The sequence below is a fragment of the Rhyacophila brunnea genome, unplaced genomic scaffold (assembly GCF_057557595.1).
Source record: "Rhyacophila brunnea isolate RB1 unplaced genomic scaffold, BYU_Rbru_1.0 scaffold_19, whole genome shotgun sequence".
Lineage (NCBI taxonomy): Eukaryota > Metazoa > Arthropoda > Insecta > Trichoptera > Rhyacophilidae > Rhyacophila > Rhyacophila brunnea.
In genome coordinates, this window is record NW_028232848.1 from 6,335,366 (window position 1) to 6,354,829 (window position 19,464).

The following is a 19,464-nucleotide window of genomic DNA, read 5'->3' on the forward strand; positions in this document are numbered from 1 at the left end:
TAGATGGTTTTTTTTTATAGATAGGTGTTCTGATTACGGAAATTTATTTCAATAGGTAGGTAGTCAAATTTGTTGCCATAGCTGATAAGTTTTTACTCTAAAGTATAAAATTAAGACAAAAAAACTTTATTAGCGTAAGCCGTAGCAAATAAAGCACAGGAAATGGGCCAGCGCACCAACCTTGCGAATGAAAAAGCTTTTTGGAAACTTTGCAATTAAAAATGGAATTCCTTACGGCGCTGCCTTGAAAGCCTTCGATAAACAGCCTCGGGAGGAGGGGCTTTCGTCACGTTGATAGGATTAGATATCGCCTTGCTAAAAGTGTGTTTCTGTTTTCCAAAAAAAAAAGTATCAATTTCGTTCAATTAAGATCAGGTCCTAATAAACTTTATATCATCGCACCAAAAAAATGCGATTAAAAAGCTTTGGAATTTTAGTAATTTTAAGGAAACTAAAATTGGAATGATTTACCCACGCATACATTGATTTAAGTAGTCAATTCCATGCAATATTCAAAAAACCATACGAATCACTCAGCGGAAACGACTCCCGCCCAAAGCATGATAATGTAACAAATGATTTCTTAAATCCTTGTTGAAGTTATACTTCCTTTGGCGCGTTTGAGAAATCAGATCAGAGTGTATTTTTGGCGTGTGCCATGTAACACATAATTTATTTTGATTGGATTCGAACCACCGATTGTTCGGTTATCAGCCGAACGCACTACCTTTACGCCTCACTATGATACTGCAATCAAGACGATCATAAAGTATACTATTATAGTTTAGAATTGTTCCGTTGCCTAGGCAGCGAATTTGTTATTATCGGTCATTTACTATTCCTTACGTAAACAAACTATTAAACGTCGGAGTGACAGTTGGTACTTTAAAAATAAAAACATCGAGAAACCATTATATAATTTAGTAATATAAGTTAAAGTATATAGAAATAAACCAACGGCGTTCCAATAGGCGGTTCTTTTTTTGAGTGTGTAATTTAACAAGATAATTAAGAGCTAGTCAAAGAATCTAGTTTATCACAAGTTTTGTTTTTGTTTTGTGACGCCAAAGAAGTCTAACTTCTAACGCACGTACGTACATAAGTACACACCGATTTTTTGTATAATTCTAGCTCTATTGAGACCATTCATAGAAGGTTATTAAAGTCTATGAAACTTGAACCGTTTAAAAAAAATCGGTTAGGTACATGTTCAAATACGCGCGTTAACATCATTTTACTCCATACTTCAATTATAGTTTGTCAATTTATGGCTACGAACGTATGTGTAGCTTAACCACTGGGGATGCCAAAAAATATGGCGTATTTCAAAAAACACTACCTTATTCTTAGGTCAATAATTATTATAAAGCAATCATTATTCGTAGGATGTTTATCACACTTGAATTGTCAAAGACATAGCTTATAATTTGTATCTTTAGAATTATCTTCAAATGTGTTAATCTTGCCCATTTTTTGAATAATAAAATGCCTAATTCTTGTCAGATTTGGGATCACAAAGATTATCAATATAATTTTTATCGTAAATATTTCACCATAATAGTGTTGATATAAATTATACTGATAATTTTATAAATGCGTTTAAAATTTAATAAATGTAAAAAATCTTAACACCACTGCACATTTATGTACTGAAATATGACTATATTCTAAAACATTAGAGTGAGAGGTTTAGAAGAATACTATTTTATGTAATAAAAAGACTTTGTACAGTCATCAAATGATTAAAATAAATATAAAAGATAATAAGGCTTCAAAATTATATAAATAGATTATCTACAACGTTTAAGGTATGTCCAGGATCATGCTTTGAAAATAGAAAAAAAGCTCAATATTGACCCACCCTGAGAACGTCCGCCCTTAAGCCAAATGTGATTTTTTTTTAAATCAAATTCATTTATTTACATAAGAAAAAATTATAATTAACATACAAAATTTGACAACTCATGTTTACCCACTAAAAAAAATCTTGAAAAAAGACTACACTCAACGGAACTTGAACCTGTAAACACTGGACTTGCACCAATGTGTTTCTCCAATAATTATGTAATAGGCATCCTACTTAATTACGACGAATTGAACTAGTAGTTCTTACATAAAATACTTATCAAATTACGTTAATAATATTGGCTATCGATTTCTGTATATTAAATCTAGGTCAAATCAATTAAATGCCTTAATTACTGACCGAAGTCCAGATCACTCCAAATTTTAGTTATAACGTACTTGTACTTGTTAATAATTTAGGAAACACTTGTGAATTATTCGTTGAATAAAATAGATAGTTTATAAAATATAAGATTTACACCTGTGTTAAATACTCGTAGTTGCAGTTGGTACTAGAGCATGATAAAATAATTGACATAATTATGTATTTAAATTCTAAATAATAAATAATTACAAGATAAAAAGAACTTTTTATATACTTACCCGGTTTTTTAAATTTCTGTTGAATCATATAAACTTGGCAATTCTATGTATTAATAATTTTGGAGAAATAAGGCAATTGTCAACAAATCATTTTTTTGCTATTTTGCAACAAACAAACAAATATAAAATACTGAAATGTCATTTTGATTTTCATAGTAATGCACGTATATATTAATAATTAAGTTGCTAGGACCACCCCCTTAGCAACCAATAATAGTGGATTGGATTACGGTTTATATTATTAATGTGTCGGGTATAATGTGTTCGAATCCCGGGTCTGGCTAATGCACATGTCGAGTTTGGACCTCGAGTGTGAAACTAATAATATGTTAAGATAATTTTGGCTAATATAAATTGTAAATAAAAACAAAAATTTGTCAGTAGAAACTATTCTCAGTGATCATATTATTATGATCCTCTTAGGATAGAACGTAGTGATGTAATGTATCATGTAATTAGGAGCTTAATATATACATCACTATACATTTGACCCACCCACCCTTGTGGCACAGCCTCAAGGGTTCCGTCGCCGTGGCCGGCCCTCCCTCACCCTGCAGCGATGCTACAAAAGCGACCTACGTGCTGCAGGTCTGACATGGCGGGAGGCGCAGGAGTTGGCGATGGACCGAGGGAAGTGGCGCCAACTTGTGCTTGCCCTATGCCCCAACGTTGGGACGTGACAGGGTGAAAGAAGAATACATTTGACAGATAGTAAGAATCCCGTCTGTCTGTAACGCATGAGAGAAAATGAGTGTAAATATGTAAGAGAAAGCGAGACAGTGAACATACGTGTTTAAACAGGTAATGTGAGAGAATACATTTACGTAAACTCAAATTCGAAATTTGAAAAATAAAGTAATAGCTTATTATAATCCAGTCGTGAAAGAAAACAAATGAGCTATTACAATAATTCATTTCTGACAGATTGACGGAATGGTATAAATAAGTAAAGTGTCAGGTAGTACATTGGTTATTGGTTGGGTCATTTATATTCCCATTCCACTCCTTATCTCCTCACCCACTTCCTAATCCCCAGAGTTATTGTCACCAGACAATCAATAAGCAATTACAAGTCATGAGAGACGGTGTTACAAAGAACATGCAGTTACATCTCGATAGCGGGCGTGAGCGGGCTTCTAATAGCTTTCCATCTCTTAAGTGATTGACTCAATCGATACAGACTCATTCAGAATCTATCATCATCATCATTCATACACCCTTACATATAATCCATACAACTGTGTCACAAAGTGCGTGAGTGTACGAACCGGGTGACCCAAAACAACAATACCGCGCAAGCGAAAGTTGAAACCAGACCACGGAGCCATCATACATCATCACAAAGGTCAGTGTCTGGCATTCTGTTCCATCGCATCCCTAGATCCGACCTCTTCATCTTCCCACAAAATAATTACAGTCCACTTAAAAAGCTCAACCAGTTATATATCTCGATATTTGTTTGAATCAAATTAAAGAGATTTCAGGGGTGGGTAAATCGTAGTGAGTATTAAAAAATCAACAAAGTGGCGTTTAGAAAAGAAATCAGTGTGTTATCCGATACATAATCAATCAAAAAGTAGAAACAATACTACGAATGAAGAAGAACCATCACATCGTCGCTTGACAAATTAATGATAATTAATTCAGCAATCATCTACTAATGTTGACAGACCTGGAATTTTTTGCTAGTCAATAATAAGAATCTTTTATTAATAGATTGTGTATATTATATATTTAAAAATATATTAATAAAACATTATTTTGTCTTGCGATGGTAAGATGTTTTGTGTTAGTATGTGTAATACGTTTTAGTATGCATACTATTACACTAACGTGAGCCTTCTGGCTTCATTTGAGAGTCGATTTGTTTACAGCAAGGTGACAGAAAAGTCGTGGGTGACAGCTGCTTGTAGTGTAATGTGGAATTTGTCAAATTGGATTGAAAGTAGGCAAGAAAATGAAGGCTTTGTTTTTCCTTTCGGAAAACGTTTTTTCTGTGTTGTTGTTGTGTAAAGGAAACTAAAAAAAACAACGACTGAATATATTGGATTTACTTCTTACCTATATATATATATATATATATAACAGACCAGACTTTAATATTACCAGTGTTTTTAAATATGTAAATAAATTTATATGTTTGAGTGTATGTGGAAAATATTGACATTCACTAAGTGAACGTTATATTATTTGTAAGTAATATTCTGTTTGTCTGACATTCTACATAAAACCAGACCATAATAGTTTTTAAAAAATATTTTGTGTATGTAGAATATTAATTACTTACTTGGACCATGTCCGATCCTAATAGGATCATATGGGCTTCTAAAAAGTGGAGGTTTGTTTTAACAGAATGATGTTGTTTTTACGAGAAATGGATGTAAGCCACTTACTCAACCTATTGGGTCCAATGAAATGGGGATGAAATTGAAAAAAAAAATATGTGTACTTGCCAGACCCAGGATTCGATCCTGGGACTCTCGACGCTATATGCCGAAGCCGCGCAGCCATATTAATACTGCCTTGCTAAGTAAAAAACACCCTCTATTTGAGTTTCCTGGAGTCATAACTCACATATTATTAAAAAAAATTGAGTTTTGAGAAAATCGTAAAAACCACCAGAGCACTGTTTTTTGTAATTAAAACAAAATATTAAAGTCCCTTGAATATTAATGAGTGAGTGAGTCGATTAATATTGTTTATTTAATATATAATACTCATAAGGCTGTAGAAACACAGCATACTATGAGAAAACGAGTTCTCTGATGGCCTTGATGATAGAACTCACATTATTCATTGAAAAATGAAAGTTATGACACCAACCTTGTCAACGATTTTCATGATATTAAACTGACTTTAATAGCCAACTATTTTCTTTATATAGATTAATGCCTTTACAATCACTTGGTATATTTAACTAAATAATGACAAAATTGCAAAATGTGAGTTATGACTCTAGGCGACTCATTTAGAGATATTATCAAAGCAATGCAATAATTTTACATAATAAAGGAGATAATGTAGTTTAAAACTTAGTTTCTTATTGCACTAAATCCAAAAACACTGTCTTTTTACTTAGCAGGGCAGAATATTCTTGGTGAATCCAATCACGACATTTTTTAATTCGCTTAGGTATTGGTAAATCACCTGTAGCAATGTCATATTGAGTGGTTCACAAGCATAGTGAACCAAGTCCATTCTGGTTTTTATAGAGTTAGCTAGGTTATAATATAAACATAATATTAGAGTATTTCTAATTCTGTAAGGGTATGATTGCAATTCTTAAGTGTTATTTTGAATGCTTTTAAGTTATTATGTAAGGGAAATCATACCCTTTTAGAATAAGAAACACTCAAAAATAACCAGAATGGACTTGGTTCACTATGCTTGTGAAACACTCATATAGTTTACAGTATATCGAAAGCCACCTGTTATAGTACCTCTACTTACCGATGAAATAACATAAATAAATGCTAAACAATTTTTTTTATTCATCAATATTTCACAAGATTTCAGAATGAAACATTTTATAATATATTGAATATATTTTATATAATTGGAAACCACCTCAGATATATACCTACTTACTGGAAAAAATCTTCTTTTATAAAAATACGACACCCGACGAGACATGAATCTGTAACCACTGCATTCGCGCCAATGTGCTTTAACCGATTAAGCTACGGATATTATAGTTTATTATGATGAATTTAACTAATAGTTCTTACACGAAATGCTTATCAAATTGCGTTAATGTGGAATATCGGTTTTTGTATTTTAAATTAATTAAAATTAATAATCATTAATGACCGGAGCCCAGATCTCACCTGTTTTTTGTGATATATGAAGTATTTTTAAGATATGTATTTAAATAAGTGGGAAAATATACTAATATTATAGTGGTTTATGTACTAATACGTGAATGCAGAATAATTTAAAATTAATTTGAATTGTTCAAATTAAATTTTTGGTTTATGATACAATATAATACGTAAGTAATCGATTGTATTTATTACGAATATCTAAAAAATACTGCGTCAATTGTAATTCACCTCATTTGGACCGTAGCAAATAATTTTTAGGTCATTGGTCCGCGATGCAGACGTTAGCCACTCTCTCGAATGATTGACACTCCGGGTACGATGCGCTGTTCTCACCATAGAAAACTAATTGGTTTCAATATTTTAGATTCACTTTGATCAAACTAACATCTTAAAACAGTTTCACTATAGTAAAAAGTATAACTAAAAAGTAAAAAAAATGAATTAGTGCATATAAAAAATAGAACGTTGTTCTGATTTTATTTTTGAAATTTAAATTTTAAAATAAGAACAATATCAAATTGAGAATAGAATAATATGATAATACTATTAAGTATATTGGAATAAATTTTTTATTAAAACGTTTTTATTAGCTCTTTCTTGTTTGCTCGGTGGTTGTTTATCCAGTACAAATCTTGCAATCGATTTTTAACTAACTTCCCGACTAGCTAGACATTTGAAACTTTTAGAATACATCAGAACACAATGCCAATGCATTTTTTTAATACTTTTAGCCATCTTTAAGTAGAACTGAATTCCTTTTAAGTTAATTCTGTTTTGTATGAAAAGTTATTTCGACACCATTATTGGTTGCTAGAGGGTCTGGGGTTCTAGCAACTAAATTATTCATATATACGTGCGTTACTATGGAAATAAATATGACATGTCCAAACGAAATTTCTATCAAGTACAAGTTTTTTGATCGTTTGAGCTAGTCAAGTCAAGTTTATATGATTTATCAGAAATTTTAAAAACGTTGTACCTATATAAAAAGTTATTTTTATCTTGTAATTATTATATCGAATTATTCTCGTAAAAACAAAATCTATTAATACAAACCTCCAGTCTGTGGCGGCCCATATGATCCTATTAGAATTGGATATTATAGTCGGATTGAATTATATTATAAAATTACAAAAATCTATCCATTTTTATTTAAATCCCGTTTTGTAACAAATAGAATGAGATTTCTCATTATTTATTATTGATATCACGTTAAATAATCAAATATTATTTTTGAATGATTTTGGCGCGATTTTGAAGTTGTTGATCATGACATATTGTGTGAAATTGCACTAAATTGCACAAAATACTATTATGTACATACGTATTTTTTGTTACGTAAATTAAATATTAAAAAAAATACTCTTTTGTAAAGTTTATATTTCCAATTATAGCCGAATACAAATACAAGGAAACATTTGAAAAGAATATAATGGGTGATATACCACAATGACTTTGCGTGGCATACTAAATCAAGATGACGTTGGCACTTTTCAAAAGCAATTTTACAAAGTTTTTATGCATTAGAAAATATTTGTTGGTCTGATAACTTTTTAATAGGACGAAAGTCGGGTTTTGCAAAGTGCAGACGTGATTGAATAGCTTAGGGCTTTAAGGTAATACATAATCCGCCTAGAACGCCTTCGTTTCTACTGTAAGCTTTTAATATTAAGCTTACACTTACGTTGCGGCAGTGCCTACCAAGTGAAAGCTCTGTGATAAAATCAGGCTCTATTTCGTAGCTAGTAGTGCCTAGTATGACCGATAATCTAGGATTATATGTATATTATAAATATTACTTTTATATAAAATAGATTCTATGTTAACAAAATGATTTAGGACATTTAGGTATTCAGGTAAACGGTTTATATAAATAGAGTACTATTATTTTGTTGCAAAACAGAGCATACTAGCAATTACAAATACAAGTTAGTAAATCATCCAATCTCTTTCAATATTTTCTTTGAATGAAATACAAAATAAAATTAAAATCAAACAGCAGAAACTTTTTGCTTGAAGAATATAATTAAATATTAAAATATTGCGAGTTAAAACTATAGAAAAGTTCTTTTGGATAGACCTGGGTAGATGCACACACGAGAGAAGGCTAAGATTTACTCAAGAGTGTAGCACCAGTGGGTCTATTCTATATTTATCAACCGCTAAAGTAATAAAATGATAAATATTATCAAACTTAGGGTAGGTTTATATCAAAATATTAGCACTTATTGCTATATTTTAACAGCACCTATCTTGCTGCTGTTAAAATATCGCACTTATTGCAACAATAAAAACCAACTTCGTGTTATTGTTACAATAAGTGCTAATATTTTGATACAAACCTACCCTAAGTTTGATACTATTTATCACTTTAGTGTTCGATAAGTATAGAATAGACCCACAGGAAGAAGAAAAAGATACAAAAGTCTTTGACAGACACCTGTACGCATGACTTTAAAGATGGCAAATAAATCTTTAATTCAGTAAATTTTACCATTTTCTACAATCACAAACAATATTTATTAACATAATAATAAATCATAATTTATCTATGAAAATATCAGAATCACTTTACGATAGAGTGATGCCAGAGTGTCGGTTTCTGTAGTTGTAAATGCGGGTTCAATCACGCATTTAGCAAATATAATGAGATATTTTGAAAAAAAATATTAAAACAATCAAGTTTTCAAATTACTGATAACCATTCCTCGTAAAGATCTGTTAATAAAACCACAATTCTGTAAAAGCCCATTTACTTTGCAATGGATTCAAACTACTATTTTTGATCAGTTTTAAGACCCGTGGAAAGTACTTTTAATACTCCTATATAACTAAAATTTTACGCAAGATTCTATCAAATTTAAAGCCTCAGAATAGTAAAAGTCTATATTGAATTCAAATAAACTGATACCAAAACAAACGCCAATAAAACAGAGTACACACAGTAATAATAAAATATTATATTAAGGTGAAATATAATCCAATACAAAATAAAATTTATCGTTAAATTGGATTAAAAAAGGAAAATGTTTAATGAAATAAAAACAGCTAAAGAAAAGTAAAGTCATTTATTGCAGTGCTTGAGTACCTAAACGGAGATATTGAAGAAAGAATTCAAGAGGTGAAGGGAGGAACGTGAAGAGGTCATTATCTTATGTCTGTCTAGTGGGGAGTTTTTTGTCACCTTGATAAGTTATAAAAAAGATACATATTATGTGGTTTTATGACCTATATTCAAATTCTCACTTTCGCTAATTATTTATATATGCATTAGGCATTTGAGAAGAACTTCTTCATTCTGTGGCTTATCTGCTATTGGACTTCGGTAATTTCCTAAATATTCTTTTGCTGGTTTATATAGGGACAAAGGAAGTCTTTCTAATACCAGACCCTTGCTCATGCCAAAATACAAGTTTGCCTTTTTGTATCCTTCCCTTGGACATTCCTAACTTTATCTTTCCAGCTGATATAAACATTTGCGTGTACTGTCGAACAAGACCTTATTGTCCACGTGTTAAAACTGTGAACAAACAATCCCCTCCGGTAAAGCTAATTGAACACCCGTTATCAAATGAGGAACGCTCCCAAATGTATCATTTCATTTTACGCTCTCACACAGTATGGGTTTATCAATTTGCGTAATGTGAAACCTTTTATAATAAAAATATGTCTAAAACGATCAAGAGTGATATTAGAATTATTATAAGTAAATTGTTGATATTGCAAAGAAGGAAAAAAGTTGCATCTAAAAAGAGAGCTAATACATTATTTAATCACGCGTTGCCGCCATGACAGGTACGTCACCAAAAAGTTTTCTATAAGCGACTACAGCGACTACAGCGACTTTCTGTTATTGCCGATTTCTTGTTGTCGGACAGTATATCTATATTTTAGATTATTCTCAGCGATGTTTTTGTGACCATTGACTCCTCTACTCGATATGGTACGACAAAAAATACATAGTTTCGTACCAGTTTCATTCTTAGCCCCAGGTTTGGGTCGTGACTCGTGACTACATATAAATAGCTGTGTATGTAGAGTAGAGCTTAATCCAATATAGTTAATTGACTTTACTTTTGTAGATTAAATCGTTTAACAATATATACATTTTAATTCAATTCGTAACCAAAAAACTTTATTTATCATAACTATATTTGTATATATGTTATTAATTTAGTGGTAATGTATGTTGACCCTTCCAAGAAATAAAGTTTTTTAAACCTGCTGCGAAAGCTTTTAGCATTCTAGCCGGGTGTGACGTGCGCTGCCTTATGAAAAACATCCATCAAGTTAAAGACTTAAATTAAATCCCGACTTCCGTCCGCACAGGAAGTAGGTACAATGACTGGAAACTTAGAAAAGCTTTGTCATAGAGCTTCCAGGCCATAATGGGAACCTCATTGAGGATAGACAAAAAAAGCATCGGGAAAAGCAATTACTCTCAAGAGAAACTATGGTGATTTTTCTTTTTATTTAGGAAATGAGTTAAAGACCTTTGTCTTAGTTAATATTATTTTCTTTAGAAAAATTCTGAATGGTATCAGAGGAAAAAGCCTGTTAATAATCCAACCAACTTTTATGATTTTAATTTACATTTCATCAGTGATGACGACTTGATATTAAGCATATATTTAACTTTACTCAATAAAAAAAAATTGGTGTGTGTACTTATTTATACGCTTACAAGGCGGTACAAGTTATATTTCTTTGGCGTAACAAAACAAAAACAAAACGTTAACACTAAAAAAAGGATCGCTTATTGGAGCGCCGTTGGTTTATTTCTATACACCTTAACTTATATTACTAAATTATACAATTGTTTCTCGTTATTTTTATTTTTAAAGTAACAACTGTCGCGCTGACATTTAATCGTTTGTTTACGTAAGGAATTGCAAATGGCCGATAATAATAAATTCTTCGCACATTTTCGTAAGAGTGTGCGCGCGCAGTTCTCAATTTTACTATCTACCGAACGCCCCAAAATATAAGACAGTTTCCAAAAATAGCACGAATTAACATAATATTCCATCCTTAAAATTTTTCTTCAATTAAGGAAAAATATACATACACAATACTTTGGACGCTGAAGACGCACCTGGCGTGTAATCACCAGGCAGGCCGATCGATGTAATTAACATGCATTTTAAAGGTGGTAATTAAAAAAAATCATTATCTAGTCAGCGGCGAATGAGTTAAGCAACTTTCACTCTATTCCATATTATTTTTCTATTGTGTAACAAAATAATAAATGTGCGAAAATATTCACATTTTTGCGTAGATAAATGAACTCGAAAGTAACTATCTAACAAGGATGTAATTATTTTTTAAATACAAAGCGACATAATTGTACTTAAGTTATACTTAATTACCTATATAGTTATTTTTTTTTTTATTTTATTTATTAAGGAAAACAAACAGTTACATATTGATTACAGAAATTTATAATATAATAATAAAAAGTTAATGTAACCAGCAAAGTTTCCATATAAACATTATAATATAGTTAAGCCTAACAAGATAGAGAGTAAAATAACATAAATATAAAGAAATTACATGAGAAGATTACATAAGAAAAAATGAGAAAAATGAGGAAGAATCAAAAGATAAAAAAGTAACATAAAAAATAAAAGAATTAATATATATGTATAAGTAAATACATTATATATCTATTTATACAAAATTTTTGAGATAGCATGTTTAAATGAAACAGGTGAATTATTAAAAGGGTCAACGGTGGAGAAATACATATTATAATTTAAACAAGAGCGCCGAATAAAGGAGTTTTGTGCATAATTAGAACCGCTACGACTGATATGGTACATAGTCTGGTTTCGTGTAAATCTTGATGGACAATGGAAACCCACCCTTTCGAGTAGGTTTGGCGAGTCAACAAAACCATTGATAATTTTAAAAAGAAAATATTGATCAGATATAGAACGTCGACTTTCCAAAGATGGTACCATAAAAGTTGCAACGGTCGAAGTAGAATTAGATAAATCATAACAGTAGGCTTTAAAATTAACGTGCTTGCGAAATCGCTTTTGCACCGCTTCGAGCCGATTTATATAAGTAACGTACTGTGGATTCCACACGACAGAGGCATACTCAACTAAGGATCTAACATAAGAGAAGTAAAGAACCTTCAGAACATCAGGTGATCTGAATGGGTTAGAGATCCGAAGGATAAAACCTAGTATTTTTTTAGTAATTTAGTAATTTTAATGCTTTAACTACTGATACCTCCAAGTAGCTGTGTGGTATAACTAGCACATGAGAGATACACGGTTCATAATAATGTGTAATTGAAAATAGATAATAATACATGGTGAATATATTATTATACCTTACGTTTTATGTATAAATTATATTTTATAGTTTATTTTTATTAAAATTTTCAGTGGAAAAGGGTGAAGGTAGGCTGTTAAGATCAGCCATAAATAATACATACAAAACTTTGTTAGTCATACGTATTTGTTTTCATTGAAATACTACTACAATAATTTATTTACAGACGGTGTTGCTTAGAAGACGGTGTTGTTTGGTAGAAGTCGTCTTATAAGCCTTAGTGAGGGCAAATAATGCTGAGCGTTGACCGTTGAAAAGAGTTTTCCGGATGGACAATAACCTACATCTATGATACCACGTGCTGGCGACATACCCAGCGATACTCATAAAAATTGCATCGTAAACTGTATTTATTAATTATTTCAGTACTTAACGGCCCACATGCTCCACGTAGGTCAAAATGGAGCTTTTATGGTATTTTCAAAGCATTAGCCTGAACATTCCTTAAACGTTGTAGATAATCTATGTACATAATTTTGAAGCCTTATTATCATTTATATTTATTTTAAACATTTGATGACTGCATAAAGTATTTTTATTACATAAAATAGTATTCTTTTAAACCTATCACTCTAATGTTTTAGAATATAGTCATATTTCAGTACATGAATGTGCAGTGGTGTTAAGATTTTTTACATTTATTAATTTTTAAACGCATTTATAAAACTATTAGTATAATTTATGTCAACATTATTATAGTGAAATATTTACAATAAAAAAAATACTAAGGTAATAATAAATACTCTTTGACCATTCAAGTGTGATAAACTGATAAACATCCTACGAATAATGATTGCTTTATAATAATTATTGACCTAACAATAAGGTAGTGTTTTTTTGAAAAACGCCATTTCTTTTGGCATTCCCCAGTAGGAAAGCTACAACATACGGCCGTTGCCATAAATTTACAAACGATAAATGAAGTAAGGATTAATATCATAGTAACGCGCGTGTTTACATGTACCGTTAAAAAAAACGGTTACGTACATGTTCAAACACGCGCGTTAACAAGTCATCTAATCAGTATCTTTAAAATTATCTTTAAATGTGTAAATTTTGCCCATTTTTTCAATAATAAAATGCATAATTCTTGTCAAATTTGGGATCACAGAGATTATCAATATATTTTTTTATCGTAAATGTTTTACTATAAAATAATGTTTACATCAATTTTACTAATGGTTTTATAAATGCGTTTAAAAATTAATAAACCTAAAAAATCTTAACACCACTGCACATGGATGCACTGTAATATGACTATATTCTGAAACATTAGATCGAGGTTTAAAAGAATTCTATTATGTGTAATGCAGTCATCAAATTTTTAAAATAAATATCAACGATATTAAGGTTTCAAAATTATATAAATAGATTATCTACAACGTTTAAGGAATGTTCAGGTTAATGCTTTGAAAATACCATAAAATTTCCATTTTGACCTACGTTGGGCATGTGGGCCTTCTTCATTGGAGTATGACTTACGATGTTTTTCATCAACAACGAACGTAAATTGGAAAATTCTACAGTCTTGTATTTATATTATTTCAAATGGCTCAGAAATCAATAATTATTATTCTTTATGTCATTTTGTCTTTGTTTCATAATTTGATTCATCCAAGTGTTTTAATGAGGGTCCTATATTAAATAATTAGGTCGTTTATCGTAAAAGATCAACTATCCTTCTTGGAAGGTGAAGTACCTTTAATGAGTTTTTCTCAGAAATTAATTATACTCTTCATTTATTGGATATTTTACCCTTCATAATAATATTGTTTATCAGATTGTTAAGTAGTGAAATGAATAATTTTATTGTAATAGTAATTTCAAAGGTAAAACACGATAAATGTCATAAAGGCTTTATTTTCAAAATAATTGTGCTAATTATCTGAGAACTATTTTGTGTTATTTAGAAAAAGTAACAATAAATACACTCACGTTGGCCGATCGGTGACGCGGTAGGCCAGTGCCATCTTTAGATTAATAAAGCCTGAGCATATCTTTTTGCACAAGAACGAGTGGTCCAGTGTTCAGCTGTCAAAATCAGATCCCATATTGCTTGACATATTGATTCGCCCTTTCTCGTTTCAAATTCAATTATATAAAATTCTCACATCAAATATATCGTCACTGTTCTGGCAGAAGACACTAATTTGAAAAAATTACATATTGAGTAAGTTATACCAAAATGTTACTTATTTCAAACTTAACCGTGTGAAAACCTTCTTAATAAATAAACAGTCTTTATTTTAAAGTCAGCCTTTTTACGATTACTTAATAAATTCACATGATAGACCATTTCAAACATTTTAACAACTTCAAAGTCAAATTACTCAAAACTAGTATTCTCCAGTTAGTGTGTTCTGCCAGAACAGAGACGATATTAACTATCACTGTTATTTATAAATAACATACATTCCTGTTATTCATCAGCTGTCAAAGTCAGACGAATTCTTCAGACAAAGACCGGTGGTAATATCGATTTCCAAAAAATATATAGCATTGATCTATGCATTACATTTGTAGAAGGTGTGTTAATGCTAGTTAATGCTAGCTAATGTTAATGTCAGTCAGAAAGAAATCTGAAACTAATAAAAACGACAGACGCGTCAATGTGAGCACTCTATAGAACAATTGCAGGCAATGACAGGTCATCCACAGACAACGTGAGGGGCGGAAAAGGTAGCACCAGTCGTGAATGTTTGGGCTTTCTACTTGAGTCGGCAATGGTAAGGCTTATAATATCGGTGAATTTAGATCCGGATTATATACCTTATCAGTGTTGCCCACTTTACTGTCATTCATAAATATATGCAAATACTAGATTTTCTTAAAATTTAAACTAATGACACCTTTGAAGATACTATTCAGGCGTTCGAATGCAAGGTTGATGCTGAGAGCAACATATGTTATACGAGGTAGAGGTAAATAAGGGAAGTAAATCAATAATTGTTTTATTATGTATTATTCTTCAATAGGTCCAGCGAAAGGAGCCTGACAGATACTCCCATCTCATTCTATAAGTGTTATACTTGAACGTTTATTTTTGTAATCTCTTAAAAATGGTGTTACAACGGAAATAGGTAGCCATCGGCTTACAAAAACAATCTGTAAAAGTAAATATAATATATACTGAACATACATAATTTTGAAAACACTTCTTAGAAAATATAATATTATAACCAATAGAAAAAATCGGTACTGTTCGGTTATCAGGAATACAGCGGAAAACACATTTTGAAAATACCCGATATACTGGATTATTTGTTAGTTTGGGTTAGTTTAGGTTAGGTTAGGTTCGGTTAGGTTAGGTTATGTTAGGTTAAGTTAGATTTGGTTAGGTTTGGTTAGGTTAATCTAACAAATAATCGAGTTATACTATTTTCAAAATGTGTTTTCCGCTGTATTCCTGGTAACCGAACAGTACCAAAAAATCCTTTTGAAAAAAGTAAGACACCCAATAGGAATCGACCGCTATGCTATAGGCGCCATAATTGCGAGAATTTTTAACTAACGGCTCTTAATACTCACTGAAACGCTTTCCAAATTATGTTACTATGGCGATCGGCTTTTATATTTTGAATTAAAGTAGATATTACTTTATTAATTACTAACCGGCGACACGTATAATGTATTTTATCATATTATCTTTTTTTGTATAGGTACACATTTTTAATATCTACTCTTACCCACCAACTTCCTATTCTTGTGTTGAATGTCTATTAATTTTATAATTAATTAATAATGTAGAAAAAATGTGGAAAATAAATAAATTTTAATTAATTTTGACAGAATTTTATTTAAACAATAATCTACGAGTATAAAGAGTCGAGTAAAAACATTCAATTAAAACATCCAAAATGGCTAAAGCCCCACTTAATAGATAGAAGAATTTTGATATTTATTGTAATTACTAATGCTAATTATAGCATTAGTTACAATGTTCTGGGAAAAATACCAATTAATTTCAAGAGACACTTAGATAGAAATACGCCTACATAATACTAAGTGCTTCCTATTACATCATCTAATGTAAATTAAATACGTTTGCTATTATTTTAATATAGAGAAAAATTAAGTGTACTTGATAAAGATTTAATTGTAACTCAAAATATTATGATCTGATATAGGATATAGGTAATCGGAAATATTTCATCAAAAATATATGTTATTATTTAATAATAATTAATTACCATTATCATTAAAAATATATATATTCTATTCATAATCAGCCATCCTAATGTGTGTGTAAATAAATTTTATAAAATGTCCTGTAAAAATCTGTACTGTAATCACAGTTTACAAAATATTGATATAAAATTAAGTATTCTTCATCTTCACTGTGTTTGGTCAGCTACAATGTATTGCTCTAGAAGTTGGCGAAGGCAACACCATTTTTCTCGGCTTTTATGATATCGTCGAAATAACAGCTTACTGGGGAAGCCTTGCATGAAAATAAGTGTTCCATGTTTTGTATTTCACCGAACTAGCAGGTTTGCTCATCGGAGAGCCCCCTGCTCCATTTTGTCTCGGGTGTGCCCTACCACAGTTATCTGTCTTTTTAGGGCTTTCCATGTACGGTATCCGAAACTGGTACCGGGTGGGAGATGCTCTGCTGGCTTTAACCAATCTTGGAGACCCTGAGAGGTTAGGATCGCCTCCCATGCGGACAGTCGATATTCTTCGTTGATGAAATTAAATGTAGGTGAGACAAGAATTTGAGACCATTTTCGATGAAACAAAAAAATCCACTGAAAATTTACCACATTTTGTTAGTATTTTTCCACTGATTTATATTCACGGCGGACTAAAATAAAAACATGAACATTACAAGTACGAAAATATTTGCAAATATTTTTATACAGATGTACGTAAAGAGTTTTTATACAACGTTTATTAAGTATACGCGCAAATGCATGTAAAAGCTTATTTTGTTTTTGCAATTAGAATTGGTGTTATCAAAATACTTGCTTCAAAAATTAATCATTTACAATTCATTGAAATAGGTAAGTATATAGAAATATTAACAGCACCTACATAAAGCGACATCATTTTGAACCCTAAAATTCACAACCCCAATTAGAATTTTTCCAGCTATCACATTTCCCACCACTTTCTTCACCCTCACCACACAACATTGACAGTGATTATAATATTACATATTAAACTAAGACCTACATTTCGGTACTCATATTTGACAAAGTTCACCATGTGTGCGAAACGTACAACGGTAATTTTTTTAAATATATTATAATATATAGCATTTTATTTATTGATACCATCATTAGACGTAGTCTTTCTACTAATAGAAGAAGGCCCTCCCTAGCTTCCTCCACTCTTCTTGGTCCTTAGTTCTTCGCTGCCACATACATCCATGAACCGAGTTCATTCATATAGCGGGTTTTAGGGGGTTACTGTGTACATTTAGTGCCCCTTGGGTATCCCTGTATGATAGCATTTTTCCAGCAGTTGTCCAGCCCATTACGACGTCATCTGCTTAGCGAACGTTGTTTGCTTCCTTATCCATTGGTTGGTTTTGTGATATTTACACGTTATGCCCAACATGCACATTTCCATGCTACGTTGCGCTACGTTTTAAATATAAAGATACGTTTATTAATACAATAACATAATAATTATTTAAGTACACATAATTTGAAAATGCTTCAAAAATATTAATATAAGTACCTACTAGATTTTTTTTTTCAAAAAATTCGACGCCGGGCGAGACTTGAACCGGTATCCATTGGATTCCGTGTCCTGCCCAGCGTCAAAGATTTTTGTAGTCGGTATGTTTTTGGGGTGTTTTAAAATTAGGTATGTTATTGTCATCGGCTAAGAATCATGATAAGTACCTCTTCAAATATCTTATCAATGTATGTTTAATCTAATAAGTGCTTTCAAATTATGTTTGTTCAATAGAGAGTGTTAAGTTGTGATTATATTGAGATGCACGTCGCGTACTATCACATGACATCACAGTAAGCTGCTGCTACGGGAAAAAAGTGTGTAATGACGTTTTACTTGTTATTAAAAATGTTATTAGACTGATGCTCCCATCCCGTATGACACTTTGAATCTTTCAACGAACATTGTCAGTAAACAAAATCTGCCGAAATCACCAGTACAACAATGAGGTCACCTCACGTTGTACAGCACTGCATCGATACCTGCGTGACTCATTAAACGTTTTTATCATTTTCTACATGGCTACATATTTACGAATCATGTCGATATCGTGTGTTTTTTGTTTTTAGCGGTTGGCACTATGTATTTTTGCAGGTCGGGTTTTGTTCAAAATATTATAATATATGGGTAATATAGCAAGTAATTTTAACGTGTGCGCTCGTAGATACTGTTAAAATTTATTGAAATTGGCATGAATAATGAATAATAATTCAAAATACTATTACATTAGAGTTGGCACTCTCCATCATTGAATTTACAGAGGTGGTAATCGATCGAAATATTCTGCAGAATGACGAAACGATAGATTGAATTTGTCGCCGTGACAGTACGCGACGTGCATCTCAATATAATCACAACTTTACATTCTCAAATCTTGTGAATAATAAAAATTATTCGTTGAATAAAAAAAAATAGTTTATATTGACATAATCATCATTATAGTTAAGCAATTCTGTCAGTTTATTAGATATAAATAAATAAAAATGTAGCCAGCCGTCTTGGTAAGATGACATCACAAAAACAGCGGACCCAATTTGGCTACAAATAGCCAATGACAGAGTCCAGTGGGATTTATTTATTTATTTGGAGGAGGCCTTCACCCGAAGAGGGGTTCTTACAAACCAAACAAACGAGTATATTAGCATTAAAAATATTATTTAAG